Raw genomic sequence first — 19,211 nt, 5'->3', positions numbered from 1 at the left:
CAGCTCTGAGGTTTAGCCACCTTACTGTTGCTTTCCTGAGCCTCAACTTTCTCAGCTGCTAAGTTGAAGATGGTAGTATTGACTCCACAGAATTGTCTTAAGGTTTTAATGAGACAATAAAAATAAACATTTTGGCATAGTGTTGGTCACATAGTTAGGATTCAAGAAATAGTAATGATGATCATTCTTCTTTTAAACATATTCATTGCCCTCTTCCTCTTCTTCAGGTTAATTTTACAACTCTTATTCAAAAGTCTTGAATTTCATAGTAATTTAAAGCTTTTTTTTTTCTGATCGTAGGCTTACCTATAAATTTAACTGTGAGAGATAACTTTAATGTTATCCTAAAATTTACCCTATCCTAAAATTATAGGATATGGGTAAGCCTACACTTAGGAAAAAAAAAAAAAGCTTTAATATGCACGGTGACCTGGAAACTGTAATCCCAACACTTCTGGAGGCTGAGGGGGATAGATAACCTGAGGTCAGGAGTTTGAGACCATCCTGACCAACATGGAAAATCCCTGTCTCTACTAAAAATATAAATTTAGCCAGGTGTGGTGGTGCATGCCTGTAATCCCAGCTATTCGGGCGGAGGTTGCAGTGAGCCAAGATTGCACCACTGTGCTCCAGCCTGGGCAACAAGAGCAAAACTTTATCTTAAAATAAATAATAAATGAATAAATAATAAAAAATAAAGTTTCTGAACTGACTATAATGAAAGGATTGATTTTCTTTTTGGGTCAACACTCATTTAAAATAATGGTTTTGAGAGATTTGTGTTTTGTCCTAATTTTCAAATTCATTTACTATTTTTTATTGAGAAATATGATCTATTTTTACTATGAATCATTTATTGAGGTATTATTTTGTAATGCCTCAAGATTAATGGAAAGAATCTTTATTCCCTGTTTGAATAGTACCAACAGTCATATATCTGACAGTAACAAATGATTAACTATAAAATTTAACTTTCTTATGCTCTGAAGCTAAGGAAAAGAATTTTAAATTCTGATAGCTGAAAGAGCAATTAAGTTTGGCTGAGGTGAGGTATGGAAAACTATTTTAAAAATAAAGGTTTCACAGAGGAGATTTGGGTAAGAACAAGGCTTCAACTTGTAAATGAAATAGGAAAAGGTGGAAAAGGGCAAAAACAATATTAACATTTTTTTTCCAAAGGATATAACAAGTTTTTCTCTACATAAATGAATCTTTTTATCAGCTTAGGAAAAATTTCTTCTATTATATCTGTCAGTATTGATTTTTGTTGCACTTGTTCTATTATGTTTTTTGGGAACCTAAATTGTTCATGTTTAATTTTGTTTCTCTTTTCTATCTATAAACTTTGTCATTGTGTTCTTCTGAATTTTGGGAAACCTCCTTGAGATTTTCCTCTCTGTCTCTCATTTGATTTTTCACATAGTCTTTCCCTTTGTTGACTCCAAAATAAATTTTATTGTTTTTATTTTAAGCCATTAATTCTCTAGTCAGGTATTCTCTTTTCATTTATCTGTTGTATCTCTTACAAGTTCCTCCTCAGCTTTATTATGATGATAATTTTTGCATTATCCTGAACATGCAATTTCCTGGAACTTTCTTCTCCATATTACAGATCATTTTTCAAAGGCACCTTTTTCCTCTGAATTTTCAAAATGTTATTTTTTCTTTCTTGGTCTCTACTATTTTTGAGTGGGCCCAGTACTTTATTTTATACCTCTTTACACTTGAATAAAATATAGATTTGATTATCTGTCAACACACAGCATGTATGACGTTCTCCTAAATTTATTAAATATACAACTGGGGGGCATGTTGATGAGCTTCACTTCTGGTCCAATCCCTACACTCACTTGGGGTACCTGTATACCACTAAGGTATAACCTCTACAGCCTGCTACTGCCCACCCCACAATTGAGTATCTACAGTAGAAAGTCTTTTCGCTAGTCTCAGCACAACCAATTTGTACCTCAACTTCTTTTCTAAAATATAATATAGTATTTCTCATGCTACTCTGAATATTCATGGATAATAGGCCACTCCCTAGTTTGTCTGTATAATTCTGATTACACTTACTTTGCTTGTTCCCAAACCTGTTAATTCCAGTTAACTGTTTTAAGAATTATGTGATTTAGTTGAATATTATGTAAATGGATGAATACATTTGGAATTAAGAAAATATCTGTGAAATACGTATTTAGAAAAGTAATTTTCTAGTAAATAATGCTGTCAAAATAGATGTGAGCAAGAAAATGGTGAAAGATTGAAACGTGTAAAAATCTATAAAGATTTTATACTTCCATTGTTTCACAGATTATTGAGTTTTCAGTATTTTTTAAAGAACTAAAATTTGAAATTATAGATAATGTATTACTCCAAGAGAGTGATAGGAAACTCTAATCAGTGGGCTCATTATCAAATGAAAGACTTTGAATGAAATAGTTCTGAATTACTTTGTTTTACATATTTAAGTTGAAAGAATATATGTTTCACTTTTCTGGTTTCCTGCTTTAACCAAGGAACAGACCAGAGTTTATCAAATGCATGAGTTCTGCAGATAATAGCTGTTTCTCGTCTAGGATCTTTTGGTTCTTTCTTTTGTGTAGCACTTTATTTGTGGGGATACACTTACAAGATTGCAAATCACTGTCAAGAATATGCCACTCTATTCTCTAACCTTTGTTTTTGGGAGCGACTAAAATTTAATAAAGATCGTTTGACATGTTGTAAAAAAGTTTAGATTCAAAATTAGAAATGCATATGCATATGCATGCTCACTCACACTCACACACACACACTCACACGCACATACACAGCCACACACACATGCATGAAGTCTTCTTGTAAACATTATTTTACCCAGCTCTATTTTTGTAAGGAAAATGAAAGATATGACCCAGATTTCCTGGGGGAGAAAAGTTTTGGAATTAAAGTGCACGTGATACGCAAAATAAATGAACTCAAACAAACTGCAATGCAGTGGGAGTTCTGCTTTCATGCTGTAAACTCATTTGTCAAAATAATAGATGCTATATCTACATGGATGACCTATATGGCCTCTCATTAACTTGGTTTGATTAGAGAGCTAAACTATTCAGTAGAGTCTGAAGAAGATTCTCAATATAATTGGGAGCCCAAAGTGGATAAACCAACACTAAACAGTAAGAATCTAAATTCATTATTCAAGTAACTTGATGCATAAAACCACAGAAGAAATCAGAATTATCTCTGGGCATCTTTGTGCTGTGATGACAACCACTTATCTGTGTACACAGATAAATTGCTAGAACACTGGATAGTGCAATGTATTTAATAATAATGTGGAAGAAGTTGCTCATAAGAGCTGATTATATCTGTTGATTTTCCTGGTTATTTTTAGAACCCACTTAATAAGTGTTTATTGTTAAAGAACAATAGGAATAAAATCAATCATACATGTATGCTTTCAAATACTTATCTGTTTTAATTATTGGAGCCAACGAGTTGCATCTTCTCTTTGGCAAATGACAGTTGAATTCATTGTAGAGGATACTCACATCTTTGACTTGTTAAAAATGATGACAATGGGCCTGTTTTCAGTTTGCCTCTGTTGGTTGCCATAGTTTCCTAGGATACAATGACTCCCAGTTTCCATGGGCACACCACTGGCTAGGGCTGAAATGTTCTCTGTCATGATGCAAGGGCAAATCTGGGAGCATCCTCTGTTTAAAACTGCATTTTTGAAAATTTCAAGATGGAAGGATTAATGAAAATAAAATAACAGCAAGGACTCCTTTTGTGCAAACAAGGTACAATAATAAAGAATGGTGATTGTAGGCAAATAGCCATAACAATGAATTCATCAACAAGGCAGATGGAAAGGGAAAGATAAAGAAGGAAGGGGGACACAGAGGAGAATCCGGGGCTAAGGGAAGAAGCCACGGATGCTGTTAAATTATTTGTATCACATGAATGAAACAGAATTATTCAAAAATGGCTTAGTTAGAGGCCATTTATTTAACAATAAAAGCACTTACTTTATTCTTTCATTTTATATTGACTCTAGCTTTTGGCACATTTTTACCTCTTCATTTGTCTGTAGATCAATTAAAAGTAATCTGCCTCTTAGCTGAAGAATTCCTAATCCTGAAAGCTGTTTCCCTCAGTGAATCCCGGGTCTTTTCCACAAATTCTCATGATAACATTTTTTGTTTTATGTGTGGATCTCCTTTGCTGCCTCTTGCCCTCTGTTCTCCAATTTTTGTATGCCTTTCCTTTGAGTTTGTTTTCTGTGCTCAAAAACCTACTTTCTCATAATCTTCATCTCAGCTGGTTTTTAAAAAACATTACTGCTTTGTCAATGTGCTTGGTTCCCAGTTTATAGTTTTACACTTTTTGGGTCCTCTTTGCTGCCTGATAATGAGTTGCTGAGATAATTTACCAAGCTGTTTTTGCTTTTTTGGGAGGCTGACTATTTAATGTGTATTTTGCTTGCTGCCACTGAAGTTCATTAAGAAATACCTAGTTTATTCATTACTAGCATTCATTTATATTGCTTCATTGTAGGGGAGGAGATATATTTTTTCTGAACCCATCCAGATGTATGAATGGGTCCTTACTACAAAAGACAAATCAACAAAAGAAAAGCATGACATTTATTTATAATAAGTTTTATGTGACATAGGAGCCTTCATAAGGAAATGAAGACCAGAAGAAATGGAAGAACCCATGTATTTTTTATACTAGCTTTGATGAATAAGTGGATGAAATAGAGAAGTATGATTGGATTTAAAAGTATGATTTACTGGTAATAAACCAGGAAGAATTTAGTAAGAATTGTTTGTTCAGATTCTTCTTTGTGATCCTGTTATATCTTCAGACATATGGATGTTACTTTGCTCCTGGTACAGGAAGGCACCTCTTAAGGAAGGTCCTGTGAACTGCTTCAGAGTAAGGTTAGAGAATCTTTCCTAGGATTTATGACCTGAATCAGGAGAGAAGGATGAGGGAAGGTGAAAGTGAACTTCCTGTTTCTGTTTTCTGAAATGCCAAGGTGCCACATTTTGGGGTAGTGTGTGCTAAATTGCATCACCATAAAAATTTCTTAGTTTCCAAAAAGTTGAAAAGATCCATTTTTCTTGAAGCTATACCTGAAAATTAAAAATATTCCTATTTTTAAAAGAAATGTCAAAACAATTACAAGTCTGTTAGTGCCATTTATACTCTGCTGGGCCATGAGCTTGGACTAAAAACACTGACTGTCTTCAAATAATTCAGAATTCTTTTGAAAAGAATGGAAGTAGCTTAGGATATTAAGTTAAAGAAGTTGATTGAAGAGCTAAACTCAAGCGTACTTGTATATGTGTTCTCAAACTATAGTGTGCATCACAATTACTAGGATGGTAACACAGATTGCTGTGCCCAATCACAGAATTTCTGGTTCAGTAGGCTTGGAGTGGATCCAACAATTTGTGTTTCTAACAACTTCTCAGGTGACGCTAATGCTGCTTGTCAGGGGGGTACTCTCTGAGAAAGACTGTTCTATGTTAGATAGATCACATTAATGTGATCACTGAACAGTTAAGGAAGCTGCTAAAGATGACTAAAAAGCTTTTGGAACTCTGAGTACCTTAAGTGCTCTCTTCCTTTAGTAAGAAGGGTATTCAGCTTATCCACATTGAAAACGAAGTAGAGAATTGAGGGAATTTTCAGAGTAATGTTTAACCAAAAGCATGTTAACCTTGTTCTTTTCACATTTTAGATGTTGTTTAGGTTGTTTTCAAGACTACGTTATAAAGATAATTATCTTGTTATGATATTATTTGTGTTAAAGTAAGTTGGTTGGCACATCCATTGCTTTTGATTTCCAGAATGAACTTACCATGGATAATTTTCAACTAGGCAAATCTCTCAGAACATACATAACCCTGAAGTGAAAAAAAATTATTTCACTAACAAATTAAATTCAACAGTTATAAATATTCCATAAACAATTATAGCTCATTTCTAGAATAGAAGGGTTATTCATATTAGTAAATCTATTGATAATACAATATATTCTTGGATAAATGAAAACAACCACCACCACCACCACTAATCATTTAACTATTGCCAAAAAGGTATTTGGCAATATTTGTCATGTATTTCTGATGCCAAAAAATAAGAAAGTAAGAATACTGTAGATGATTAGTTCTTTAACATAAGAAATATACACATTCAATCAATCAATCAATCATCATCTGGCCAATCTAATCTAAAGACATATCTTAAACCAAAGTCAGAAACAAGAGAAGGATACTCACTATCGCTATGATTTTTTACATTTTTATTAAGGTGTAATTGATTTATGATTAAATAAACTGCATATATTTAAACTGCACATATTTAAAGTATATGTTTTGACATATGTTTACACTATGAAACGATTACTATGCATAAAATAATGAACATATTCACCACCTCTAAAACATTTTTTGCATCCCTTTGTAATACTTACCTCCTGCCCTTACCTCACCTCTCCTGCCCTGGCCACTGCTAGAAAGAAGAGTATACACTATGGGATTCTACTTATTTACAATTCTAGAAAATGCAAACTTATCTATAGTAACAGAAACAAGACTGGCAGTTATTGCCATTATTTTTCACCACTGTTTTGGAAACACAGTAGCAAATATTATTAAATATGAGAAAGAAATAAAAAGCAAAAATGTTTGAAATGAGAAGAAAATAATTATTTGCATGAATATTATTGTTTACATAGAACATCCAAAATAATTATAAAAATTAGGGAAATTTAGTAAGTTAGTAGCTTCTAAAAATCAATCTATAAAAATCAGTATCTTTTCTATATAGAAATACTAATTAGATCATATAACTGAAAGTGTTTCTAATAGCAACTAAAAATTAAAATATTTAGATGCAAATGAACAAAAATTAAGTTTGTATGTAGAAAACTGTTTTAAGCCCTATTATACGTGCCAATTTTGTCTAAATTAATCTATATATTTATTGAATCCTCATGAAAATAACAGTTTATTTTGCCTGTAACCTAGAATCTAAAACAATGCTAAAATCCATCTTGAAAAACTGAAAACAAATACTGTGGACAAATACAGGCCATTAAGTAGTGAAAATGGCTGTTCACAGAGAACCAGGTAGTATACTTGTCCCCACGGTCCACCCCTTCCTGACTCTTAGGCAAATCACATCAACTGAGTTTCAGGCTTCCTCGCCTCTGAAGTGGGCATGTAACACCCATGCTGCCTTACAAGATTCATATGCGCTGTCAAGTGTGATACAAACATGTACGAAGAGACTTTACAAACTGTGATGTTCAATTCACATGTAAAGAGTTAGTGCTGATATTCTTTTAATGTCAGTAGAATGGATGATCTAGAGATGTGTATAGAATATGGATATGTAGAATTAGGCATTAACGTTTTGCCTCAAGCATATTCTAGTCCTATATTCTCTTATTTTACAGAAAGGGAGCTAGCAGCTACTTAATAAAAAACCAGAAAGTACAGTGTTCTTGGAGAAGTTAGAAACCTGAGTTCTGAAAGCTCAAATGAAAGGCTCCCTGGCAGCAAGATGTTCATTCACAAATTGCCTCTACACCAAAGGAAAATCCAGGCATAGATCCAGAGAGAAATAAAACTCTATTAGAATTCAGTTACTATTTATTTTGTTTAACTTTTTAACCCTCTGCTATTTAATTCCAGTTTTAATTACAGTGGATGCAACACAAAAGCAAAATAAATTGGCTTTAAAAAATTCTGCATATATACATACTTGTCTATTACCAAAAAGTTAGCAAGAAAGATATAAAGACACTAATTACCTTTTTGCTGTACTTGTCACACTGTGTTTAGTTTTCTCTTTTGCAATGACCTTTTGTTCAATAGCTCTAGAAAACTAGGTGATCCAGTCCACTTTAAAATCCCTGATATCTTATGAGCAAATGACAAGCAATATTTTGGGTGGCTGCTGGGGTAATTACAAATTTAGTGATAATATATGCAAATCTTATGTGAAGGAAATTATAGGTCACTGTTGTTTGTAACATGTCATTTCTGTGGTGATAAAAGAAATTGCTGTTAATTACCAGATTATTACCATCTTTAATTTTGATAATTCTAGGCTATCAAAAGAATGTTTTGAATCACAAATCATATTATTTAATGTTTCCAACAAGATGGCAGCACAGGGTTCCTCAATCATAATTCTAGCAAGTACCTGAGAGTGTGTGTGCATGTGCATTTGATAAATTCATAGCTATTACGGAGTAAACAAGGATTATTCATGAGTCTTGGGAAGATGAGCAGTTTCCTTTTCACTGGCCAACATACATATTTCATTCCTTGAAAGCTTCACTTCTGAATTATTCTGCATAAATATTGCTCTTCTTACAAGCTTCCCTGTCCCCTGGAGAGAAGTGAAATGGAAAGCCAATGAGAGAGAGCATATTGGATAACATAACAAATTCTCAAAAGTTAAAACCTTACGGTGCAATCCACATGGATGCTGGTATTTCCCCAGTTATTTTCTCACTGAATGTTGGACGGTAACATTGAAACTACCCTAGGAAGTGGATCAGACTGCATTCAGCCTCCAGCCAGCATTAAAACACCCATGCTTGGAAGGCTTTATTGCTATTGAGGGCCCTGGAATGACATGAATCCTTGCTGTTGTGCCACCATTTGGTTGTAAAAATGAAATTCTATGTTTACCATTTTAAGTGAGAAGGTAACATAAATTATAGTTGGCTCTCTGTATCCAGAGGTTTTGTATCCTCAGAGTCAACCAATCTTGGGTGAATACAAACAAAACAATAAATATAATATAGCAATAAAAATAAAAAAAACTTAAAAACCAATATATTATAGCAACTATGTATAAAGCATTTAAACTGTTTTATGTATTAGAAGTAATCTAGATACATATTTTTTATTTTATTTTTTTCTTTTTCAGAGATAGGCTCTTGTTCTGACACCCAGGCTGGAGTGCAGTCGTGAGCTCAAAATCCTGGGCTCGAGTGATCCTCCTGCCTTAGACTTCCAAGTTGCTGGGACAATAGATGCATGCCACCATGCCTGGTTATTTTATTTTTTCATTTATTTTATTTTTTGTAGAGACAAGGTCTTGTTATGTTGCCCAGGCTGGTCTCAAACCCCTGGCCTCAAGAATCTTCCCACCTCAGTTTCCTGGAATGTTGGAATTACAGGCGTCAGACATAATGCCCAGCCTAAACATGATTTAAAGTATACTGGAGAATGTACATAGGTTGTTTGCAAATACATATGGATGTGTAGGATTAGGCATTAAAGTTTTGCCTCTAGCATATGCTAGGTCTCTACTTTGTTAGTTATTCTACAGCAAGGGAGATAGAACAACTTAAAAAAAAAAAAAGTAAAGTAGTGTCATTGGAGAGGTTAGAAATCTCACTTTGGTATCTTCAGGGGTCTTCGAGCTAATCTCCCAGGATACCCTGGGACAACTGTATACACCACTGACAACTTTATTTGACTGGATATGGTTAGCAAGGTAATTACTTTATATTTGTGGCATTTAAGTTCATGTCTTTTCTTGTTTGAATATAATGATTGAAATAATTTTTAGTGTTTATGGGAGAAATTCTCATTCAGGACTCAGTAACTGAGATTCAATTGCTCTGTTCGTGACTAAGTTGAAATGAAAGAAAAAAACACTACAAAACTCTTGTAGAATAATACATGTGAAAAAAAAGCCACCTGATATAAGCATAGCTAACTGTACTTGCAATGCCACTCATCAAAAAGTCATTTTAGTGTTTACAGAAGCTACATTTCAGTCTAATACTAATTTCTCAAACTTGAAGACTTTCTCAAATCCATAAAGACAACCCAGTGGGCTATAAACTCAACACGTTTTCAAAACTCATAGTTATTTACATCTTATTACAAAGGGACTCAAGTTGTTCAGGGAAAGAGTTAACTTCAGTATTATTTATAAATAATGTGACAAATGTCTGTCTGCCTTTCTTTGTATTCCAAGGGCAGGAAGAGAACCTTCACATATTGAAAGTGCCTTCTTGCTCGCTTGTTTTCTCACCCATGCTTCCTTAGTGTGTGTTTTGAATTTTATGTATTTCTTACTTTATAGGAAACTGCCACACCCCTACAACACTTTAGATCAAAAAATTTTGAAAGAAATGTGAATCTTTGGATTCGAATCTTTTTAAAGTTTCCATGGGTTCGTTCATGATTTATATTAAAAAAAAATTTTTTTTTGCTGGTCTCAGTTTTTAATCGTGTAAGGGCCTCACACACACAACGCGCACATACACGCACACACTCAGGCTTCAGATCTTGTTGAAACCTGCGACGTCGACACCCTGCACGTGCTCCTTGGTGATCTCCTCCTCCTCCTCCAGCAAGTCTGTCCCCACCTTGTCGTCCTCCACCACACACTGAATCTGCAGCTTCCGGATACTGTAGCCCACAGGCACCACCTTGGAGGCACTCCCAGACCAGCCTCTCCAGCTGGATGGAGCGCACACAGGTCCCCAGCGAGGCCATGTTCGTCTCATGGTCCCAAGGCTTGACGTCCAGCAGGATGGAGGACTTGGCCACCAGTGCCGGCTTCTCGGCCTTCTCCGGGTACTGCCGCAGCCACTCCTCCCGCAGCTGAGCTACCTCTTTCTCCTCCTCCTCATTGTCGCTGCCAAATAGGTCAATGTCATCGTCCCCGTCATCCTCTGCTGGTGTGGCTGGCTTCTTGGGTGGGGGTACCACTTGGAACAGAGGAGAAACGTGCTGGGTCTGCGGGGCTGTGGCCAGGTGGCCGGGCGAGCTCTTCTCCAGCACGTTCAGCCGGGCCTCCAGCTTGCAGACGGTCTGCCGCAGCTCCTGCACCATGCAGCGCAGGCTCTGGTGCTCCACTTCCAGCCTGGCAATCCGGACAACGAGTCCGCTGCGCTCTCCCCGGGGCCGCTGGAGGCCTGGGGGCCTGAACTTCCGGTCAGGGATTTCTGGATGGGCTGTCCGGGTCTCGCGATATCACGGAGGATCACGCTAGTGCTAGTCTCCTGGCGGGAGGCACCAGCCACGGGGCAGTTAATTTGCTCGTAGAATCTCTTTTCTGTATCGTCATATTTAAACATGTCGAACGAGATCTTCAAATGTACTGCTAGGAAGTTTGTTGACATTTTTCCTCACGCCAGCCAGGGACGCGGCGACCAGGGAGGAGGAATCGGTGGACGCGCCATGCCTGAGGAAAGGTAGCGAAAATTTTCTTATCTAAATTTTAAGTAGGGATGTTGCCCTTCCCAATCCGTGACTACTGGAGAAAAATTTTCGAGAGTCCCTCCTTTCTTCCCAAACAGAAATTGCAGTTGTTGATTCTATTTTTTTTTTTTTTGAAAAATTTGCTTCTTTGTGCAATGCAATTTTTATAAAAATGACTTAAAATCTTTCAAGTTGTATAGAGCTTGCAGTATTCTATAACAGTCACACTGCCTTCTCTCTAGTTTGAAATCCCATTTGTTTAAAGATAAATTTAATCTGAAGGTTAAATTTTTGAGGCATTCACATGCCTTACTATAAGCTGTGTTTAAGGAGCAACAGCATGTTCACAAAGCTACTGATTTTTTTTTTCTTTTTCAAACCTGAGTCTTCAGAAGAAATATGTCCTGACCCAAATGAATCTCCTCAGTCCTTTTGTGAAGTCTTGTGATACCTACACATGGTTAGATTGTTTTGAGGAGCCATGTGATTGAAGGAAACAAATTTGCACCTCACTTTTCAGCTTTAGCTGGAAAAGTCATTTAGTACAGCACACAAGCAATGGCTAAAGTGTAGCCAAGTTTCTTTCAATAATGTAAACAAATGTCTCATTAGAAGCTTAAGTTTTAGGCTAGATTTTTGCTGATGTTCACTTAATAGTCATACGGATGATTTTGGAAAATTTGAGTGTGAATAATTTAATACATTTTTGATGTAGTTCTATATATTTTAAATATTCTTGAAATTTGTATTAGTAGGGAAATATCAGTTAAGAATCATGTCTCCCTAAAAGGCTAAATTACCTTCAAAGATTGACAGCTGAGACTTGAGAGAAATCACTAAAAAGGCGAAATCTAGAAGGCATTGATTCTCTTGAACTCCTGGCTTCAAGTGATCCACCTGCCTCAGCCTCCCAAAGTTCTGGAATTGTAGGCATGAGCCACCACACCCAGCAAGGCATTGTTTCTCAAACACTAGTACACATAGCCATCACTTCATTGGCTTCTCTAAAATGCTGGCCAGTGATTCTTACACAGCGAATTTCCACTAGGGCCCAGGAACTTGGAATTTTTAATTAGTTCCCCAGGTGATCCTGATAAATAGGACTTATAGACTACTCTGCAGAGACGGTGCTCTAAGGTAAGGATAATTTGTACTGGAACATTACAGAATAAATGTGGCAGAAGCACATATCAGGCTTTTACTAAATAGATATATTAAGGTGCATGTATATATATATGTGTGTGTGTGTATATATATGTATATATATACACACACATCCACATAAATATGCATATACGTATATATACATATGTGTATGTGTATATATATAATGTCTATTGAAAGAATAAATGATGGAATAAATAAAAGAAAGAAGTTTAGTCCCATTTATATCCTTAACAATGTGTCCATTGTTTAGTCCTGTTTATATTATTAACAATGTGCCCATTGTCTTCATCCTTACAGTAGGGCACATGAAGCAGAATCAACTCCTTCCATCTCTAAAACGCTGATGCCTAGTTATCTTCTGGAATAGGTAAGTTCTGACAGTGGATAGAATACAATTCCTTACTAGCTTTATTTCTCACCAAGTCTACTTTCATTCTTAGAATGATGGTTTTAATTCAAGTCTCCTGGTTTTAAAAATGTTTCCTCTTTACAGACATCTGACAGTACTTTGAGCTCCCAACATTGGAAAGTTCTGCTTATTTGAACTGCAAAGGGAAGGCAGAACAAATGCCATGATTATTAGAGCCTTGGATAATTCATGGTGGGCAATATTCTGACACCTACTTTAGCTGACTGTGATTTAAATGTGGAAAATCCTAAATACATATATGTAAATTCCAGGGAGCGCTAAACTGTTTCTGACAGTCCCAGTAGGCATTCATCTGATACATTTTGTAGAGTATCTGTAAGGCAAACCATTTCTTCACTGAGTAGGCAGTTCCTATTTTGATGATCTCAGAGATGGTCTCATCAGAAAACTGACCGTGAGTTATACAGTAAAATACTGTAGGGACCCATACTTCCTTTGCCGTTTGCCTCTTGTAGAGAAGAGTGAACAGATGAAAAGGTAGTCCAGGAATGTCTTGTGTGTCCTTCTACAGCTCCAGAGAAAACAGGGCACTGAGTACCCCACTTTGTGCAAGCAGGTTCTATGGGGCCTTGAAGTTCTCGGGAGCTTGTATCAAATGAAGGAAGCTGAAGGAAGAGGGGTAACAGGAACTGAAATGGATTTTACAGAAGGGAGGGGTTTAACATCCATTGAATGATGGCTGTGGCTTGATTCTTCCTATAGGTGTATGTTGTGTTGTTTCTGCATCAGTCAGGGCAGTGGCTCTGGCTTCTATCCTTGTTTGTTCTTCGTAAGTCTGGCCAAAGAGAAGGTAAAAAGAGACACTGAGGGATCTTGGTATCTGCAATTCTCATAAACCTGACAGGAAAAGCAAATTTTAAAGAAATATTATATCTTGTTCAAAGTTACCCATCAAGTCTGTGTCAGATCTTAGAGTAAAAAAACTCAAAAACTTTTGCTTCATAAATCAAGTCTCTAGCTATCAAAAATTCTCATGACCCTGTGAACTCAATGAGAGAATTCAATAGAAACTCCGGTTCTCATTCAGAAGACCATTTAACAGAGATGCAGACTAGAGATTTTAATAGTTGAGAACTGTTGTATCTTGGGTTGGAAAATTGATTTACAATAGATTTTAATGCTCCCAGCAAAAGATTTTTGGCATTTTATATCCTACTGTTTGTCACTTTTTTTTGTACTGACACATTTATGAATCTTGATTACAGCTCCATTTCCAGTTAATATAGACTTTGTACATGTAATCCCATCTCTTTTCTTCTGAAAATTGAGTACATATTAAAACTAACCTTAAAATTTCTGTAAAGCAATAGTATCAAAAGTAATCATAATGACATATCCTGTGTGATGCAGCATGAAATTATATTAAAAGATAATAACCAGATTTGTGGAAGTCACACTATATATGAAGAAATATGTGGCTCCATGCAAGATTGACCATTACATTTCTAGTTAACATGCCCTCATATATTCTTTTCCTACTGTGTAAGAAAGTACTATTTTTTTCATTTAACTTTTTATTTTGAGATAATTGTAGTCACATGCAATTCTAAGAAATAATGCAGAAAGATACTATGTATGCTTTATCCAATTTCTCATAATGTAACATCTTGTGAAACTATAGTACAACGTGATAACCAGGATATTGCCAATGATATAGTCAAGATGCAAAATATTTTCGTCACCACAAGGATCCCCACTTTGCCTTTTTTTTTTTTTTTAGCTGCAACCTCTTCCTCCTGCCTACTCTCACCCCTTAACCACAGGAAATCACTAGTCTCGTCTCCATTTCTATCATTTCATCATGTCAAGAATGTTATATAAATGTATAGTAAGTAGCCTTTTGAAACTGGCTTTTTCTGCTAGGATAATTTTTTGAAAATTCATCCAGATTGTTTTGTGTATCCATAGATTATTCTATTTTATTACTGAGTAGTAGTCCATGATATGGATGTTAATCAAAATGTTTAGGCATTCACTCACTCTCTCAATCCAATTTTTGGCTCTTATAAATAAAGCTGCTGTTATTCATATACAGGTTTTGGTGTGAGCACAAGTTTTCATTTCTCTGGGCTAAATTACCAGGATTGCAATTGCGTGGTCATATGAAAGTTGCATGTTTAATTTTTAAAGAAACTGTCAAACTGTTTTCCACAGTGGGTAAACTGTGGAATGTATGAGTATCCAGTGTATGAGCATCCAGTTTCTTTTTATTTCTAGTGGGATTAGGAGTCTGGTGTCCCCACTAAGCTCCACTGGTACGTCCCTTGCTGGTAAGGATAGTAGTGCCTTATTACTGCTCCCTACATGGTCTTCACTGATCACAGGGGATATGGGATGGAGTGGGGTGATCTGATTACTATTAGACAGTGATGAAAGTTCTTACTCTCTATCAGGCCTCCTCTGATACCATCCCAGTGGGGAGAGGGATGGAGATCTCATTGCTGCCAGGTAGGGGTGGAAGTCCAGGATCTCCATTCAACCTAATCTGATACCTCCCTGGCAGGAAAATTTAGGTGCCTCACTATAGAACTTCAGTTCTCTGCCTGGCCTCTTCTGATATGGATGCAGATTGGGCCATAGTTTTCTGTGGTGTCTGGCTGGAGTAGGATAGTTACTGTGAAAAGGTTTTCTGTCTTGCTAGGCTGTCTCTTTGCTGGTCCTTTGGCTTGAATAAGCAAATTTTCATTGGGACGTTCTGTTTTTGGTCTGTGGCTGTTGACCTTACTGCATGATATGGTTTGGCTGTGTCCCCACCCAAACCTCATCTTAAATTGTAGCTCCCACAGTTCCCATGTGTTGTGGGAGGGACCCAGTGGGAGGTAATTAAATCATGGGGGCAGGTCTTTCCCATGCTGTTCTTGTGATAGTAATTAAGTCTCACAAGATCTTGATGGTTTTATAAGGGGGAGATTCCCTGCACAAGCTCTCTCTTTGCCTGCTGCCATCCATGTAAGACATGACTTGCTCCTCCTTGCCATCCACTATGATCGTGAGGCATCCCCAGCCATGTGGAACTGTGAGTCCATTAAACCTCTTTCTTTTGTAAATTGCCAAGTCTTGGGTATGTCTTTATCAGCAGCATGAAAACAGACTGATACATTGGTTTGCTGGCTTTTTCAGTTCCACATCTGGGTATATGCAGCAAGAAGAAACTCCAGAGAACTCAGCGCTATAACTTTCCATGGGTTCTCAAGATCTCTAGACATAAAACAACAGAGAGAATAGCCTCTTTCCAACATTTGGAGTTTTCTTATTTTTTTTTTTTTCTGTATAGGATTTAGGGCTATTAGTTGTACTTTGCAGGAGGCAAAAGAAAAATTGCATCTACTGCATTTTCCTAGCAGTGAAAGTCCTCATACATTTTTAACAAACATATTAGTTCAACTTTCTATAAGATCATTGAGTAATTAGCTTTCTTCCTTCATTTGCCTAATCAAAAAGCATTTATTGAGTTTCAGGTTTATACCTGGTACTAGACTAAGTAACAGAATATAATGAAGTTCACAGTCTAATAGATCATCAAGAAATATCAAAACACCAAATCAAACCAAACCAACAAAAAATAATTACAACAACATAATAACAATAGCCATAGTGATGCACACAAGACAACAATTTTGGTGAGATATCCTCTCAAAACTCTAAACTCCCACCATATGTCCCTTATACACCAGCAGTCCTTGAATGATGTGATACATGGCAAATGCAAGTTCAATGGATATTTTTTAGATCTCTTATCAGAACATTTAATGGAAAAAATTAACATAATAATTACAATACAATTTTAAGTCAGATTATGGCATATGGAAGCTAAAAATGCCTTTTGCTGGCAATGTTTCAATCTCTGGAACAACCTTTAAGTCATTAAAAGTAGCTGACAAGTATTTATTTTCCAACTTTCCCTAGTCTCTTTTTTGTGCTCTCTGATGCAGTGTTTCTGGCTTTCTTGTTTTTTCCCGGGTAGCAGATATGGGCATCACTATTTGCACTTAGTGATCCTCGAGGATATACTTGTGAATTTTGTTTTTAGAGTATTCACAAATTGATGACATATATTATCATAAGATGTGGTAAAGCAAAAATACTGTAGTTGTTAAATCTCCCTTCCTCCCTCCCTCCCTCCCTCCCTCCTTTCTTCCTCAACCGTATCCCCTTCCCTTCCCTTCTATGAAGATAACCCCTGTATGATTTCCTCCAGCCTCACCCTGTCCTTCAGCATTTTTCCACCCCTATTCAATATCCATCTTTCTCTTTCCTGATGTCTTTTGTAGTCGTAAACCAGGATTCTCTCCTGGTGACAGTGGCCCTCATTCTTGCTTGATCTAGCATACTTACTAATACATATGCCTCCTGTGAATTTTCCTACTCCTGCATATTCCACTTTCGATATCTTTGCAAATCAGTACTTGACCCAGAAGAGTTTTTCAAAAAAACCCCACGTTTCCTTTAATTCCAAAGTCTCTAACTCTATTTCCTTTCTTCCAATGCAGAACATTTTATTTCTTTATAATTTAAAGCCATTCTTCTGTAGTTCTGCCTCTCTGAGTTTGTTATAAAACCAGAGCCTAGAATTGGGTGGGTCTTATTGGCTCCTTGCCCAGTATTCCCCCAGTTAGCTAACTTCATATACAACAATCTTGACAAATGGTATAGAATATTATCAAAGCAACAGTTTCTTGCTGCCTTCCCCATGTTTGGGAAATCATAGTTTTAATGTCTTTATTCCTTTTCTTTGGAAGATATGTGAGGTCTGAGTATTTTTCTGTCTCTTTGTATTTAACATTTGCACCCAATTAAATACTCCGCAAGCAGACACAAGGGGCGAAAAGGAAGAACTGATAGCTACTAGGACAGACATGAGAAAGAAAAGGGCAAAAGAGAAATTCTGACTAGTAAATAGTCATGACACATCACTTAACTAAAGTGGCACTACTTGAGAGTAAGCTTTGGCTACTCAGAGAGGTCTTCCTAGAATTTTCTGTTCTCATGGAGATCTCTTCAGATAAGTGTAGATTTTATCAGAATGAATAACTTTGCCTCTGAATGGGTACTTGCTGAAATGAATTTGTTTTGCATATATATTCCTATTAGGCTAACATAAAGTAATACTTAGGTATTTTGAAAATCAGCTTGGAAAGAAAATCTCTATGCGTATGTTAACAAGAACAACATGCTATATTTTTCAGTTTTTTTTTAGTTGATGTCAAAAATACTTCAGCTCTGCAATGAGGCACTGTAATTTGCTTTAGCATGACAAGCTAAAGAAACCAAGTCCTCAGAATTGTTGCTAACAGAATGATGAATCCACCATTTTAAACTTTTAGTTTATTGATAATGCTTAAGTAGACCATAGAGATGTGATTTTATCATTTGTATTGTGTAATGGTTTTCATTTTGACTCAAGGTTTTAGGTCTGCTTCAATTGTTGCCCTAATTCCCTCATGCCTACTATTATTATTCCTTAAGTCCTTAAGAAACATACATAGGTAAAACTGCATTAAGAGAATCTCCACATGTATAATGGCTCACACACAATAGAAATTAAATTCTTGCTCATATCACAGGCTAGAGTTGGTAGTTAGGTGGCTTTTTTCCAAATTATGATTTAGAAATGTGGGTTCCTTCCAACTTTTGGCACTGCCATCTGCTAGAAACTGGTTAAAACTGGCAACCAGCCAAGAGAGATACATCCACTCTTAAAACCCCTGCCCGGAAATGATGCACATCATTACACTTGCATTCCATTAGAGATAACTAAGTCATTTAACCCTGCCTAACTGCAAGAGAGACTGGGAAATGCATTCTAGCCATGTGCCCCTGATATAATCTGACTATAATGGGAGGAAAAAACACTGGTCTCTGCCACATTTCTACAAGTTTTTCCTGAAAAAAAAAAATCAGCTATACTTCTGGAGATCAGTCTTTTAGTTGCATATCTCTAGTAGAAGTTCATTAGGATTTTCTGTGTGCAAACTTTGGTACAAGTTGGAGATCTCACTTGGGAAATGATATTCCTTTCCACAGTATGATCAAATTTTATATCTACATAAAAATGACCATGAAGATGTTAAATCAAAGATGTCTAGTTTTATTTTCATTGCATTTTTTTGAGGCTTCTCTGAACATTTTGTCTGAGAAAGGCCTGTGGGATCACACCCATAAATTAGCAGGAGTTGAAAATCACATGTGTAACATGAATTCAATTTTTGTTGTCCATGGAACTGATTCTGTCAGTAATTAATTATTAATTATTGTTGTTTTTAAGAAACTATTAGATGACTAGCACTGTGCAAGGTGCTAATGGAAATATAAAGACTCATCATGTGCTCTGAAAATCCTCAATATTGGGTCAGAATATGTGAGAATGGTGGAAG

At 36.2% G+C, this 19,211-nt stretch overlaps 1 pseudogene across 1 annotated transcript; it reads right to left on the bottom strand.

The window, feature by feature from the left end:
- Positions 1–10,282: 10,282 nt before the first annotated feature.
- On the bottom strand, positions 10,283–11,227 carry LOC116560491 (annotated as a pseudogene). Its single transcript, XR_004272995.1, has one exon. The product of XR_004272995.1 is annotated as an elongation factor 1-delta-like (transcript).
- Between the last annotated feature and the right edge of the window lie 7,984 nt (positions 11,228–19,211).

The sequence above is a fragment of the Sapajus apella genome, unplaced genomic scaffold (assembly GCF_009761245.1).
Source record: "Sapajus apella isolate SASKATOON/1434 unplaced genomic scaffold, GSC_monkey_1.0 scaffold1, whole genome shotgun sequence".
Taxonomy (NCBI): domain Eukaryota; kingdom Metazoa; phylum Chordata; class Mammalia; order Primates; family Cebidae; genus Sapajus; species Sapajus apella.
Note: the sequence above shows the minus strand (reverse complement) of the source record. Positions and strands in the feature narration are given on the sequence as shown.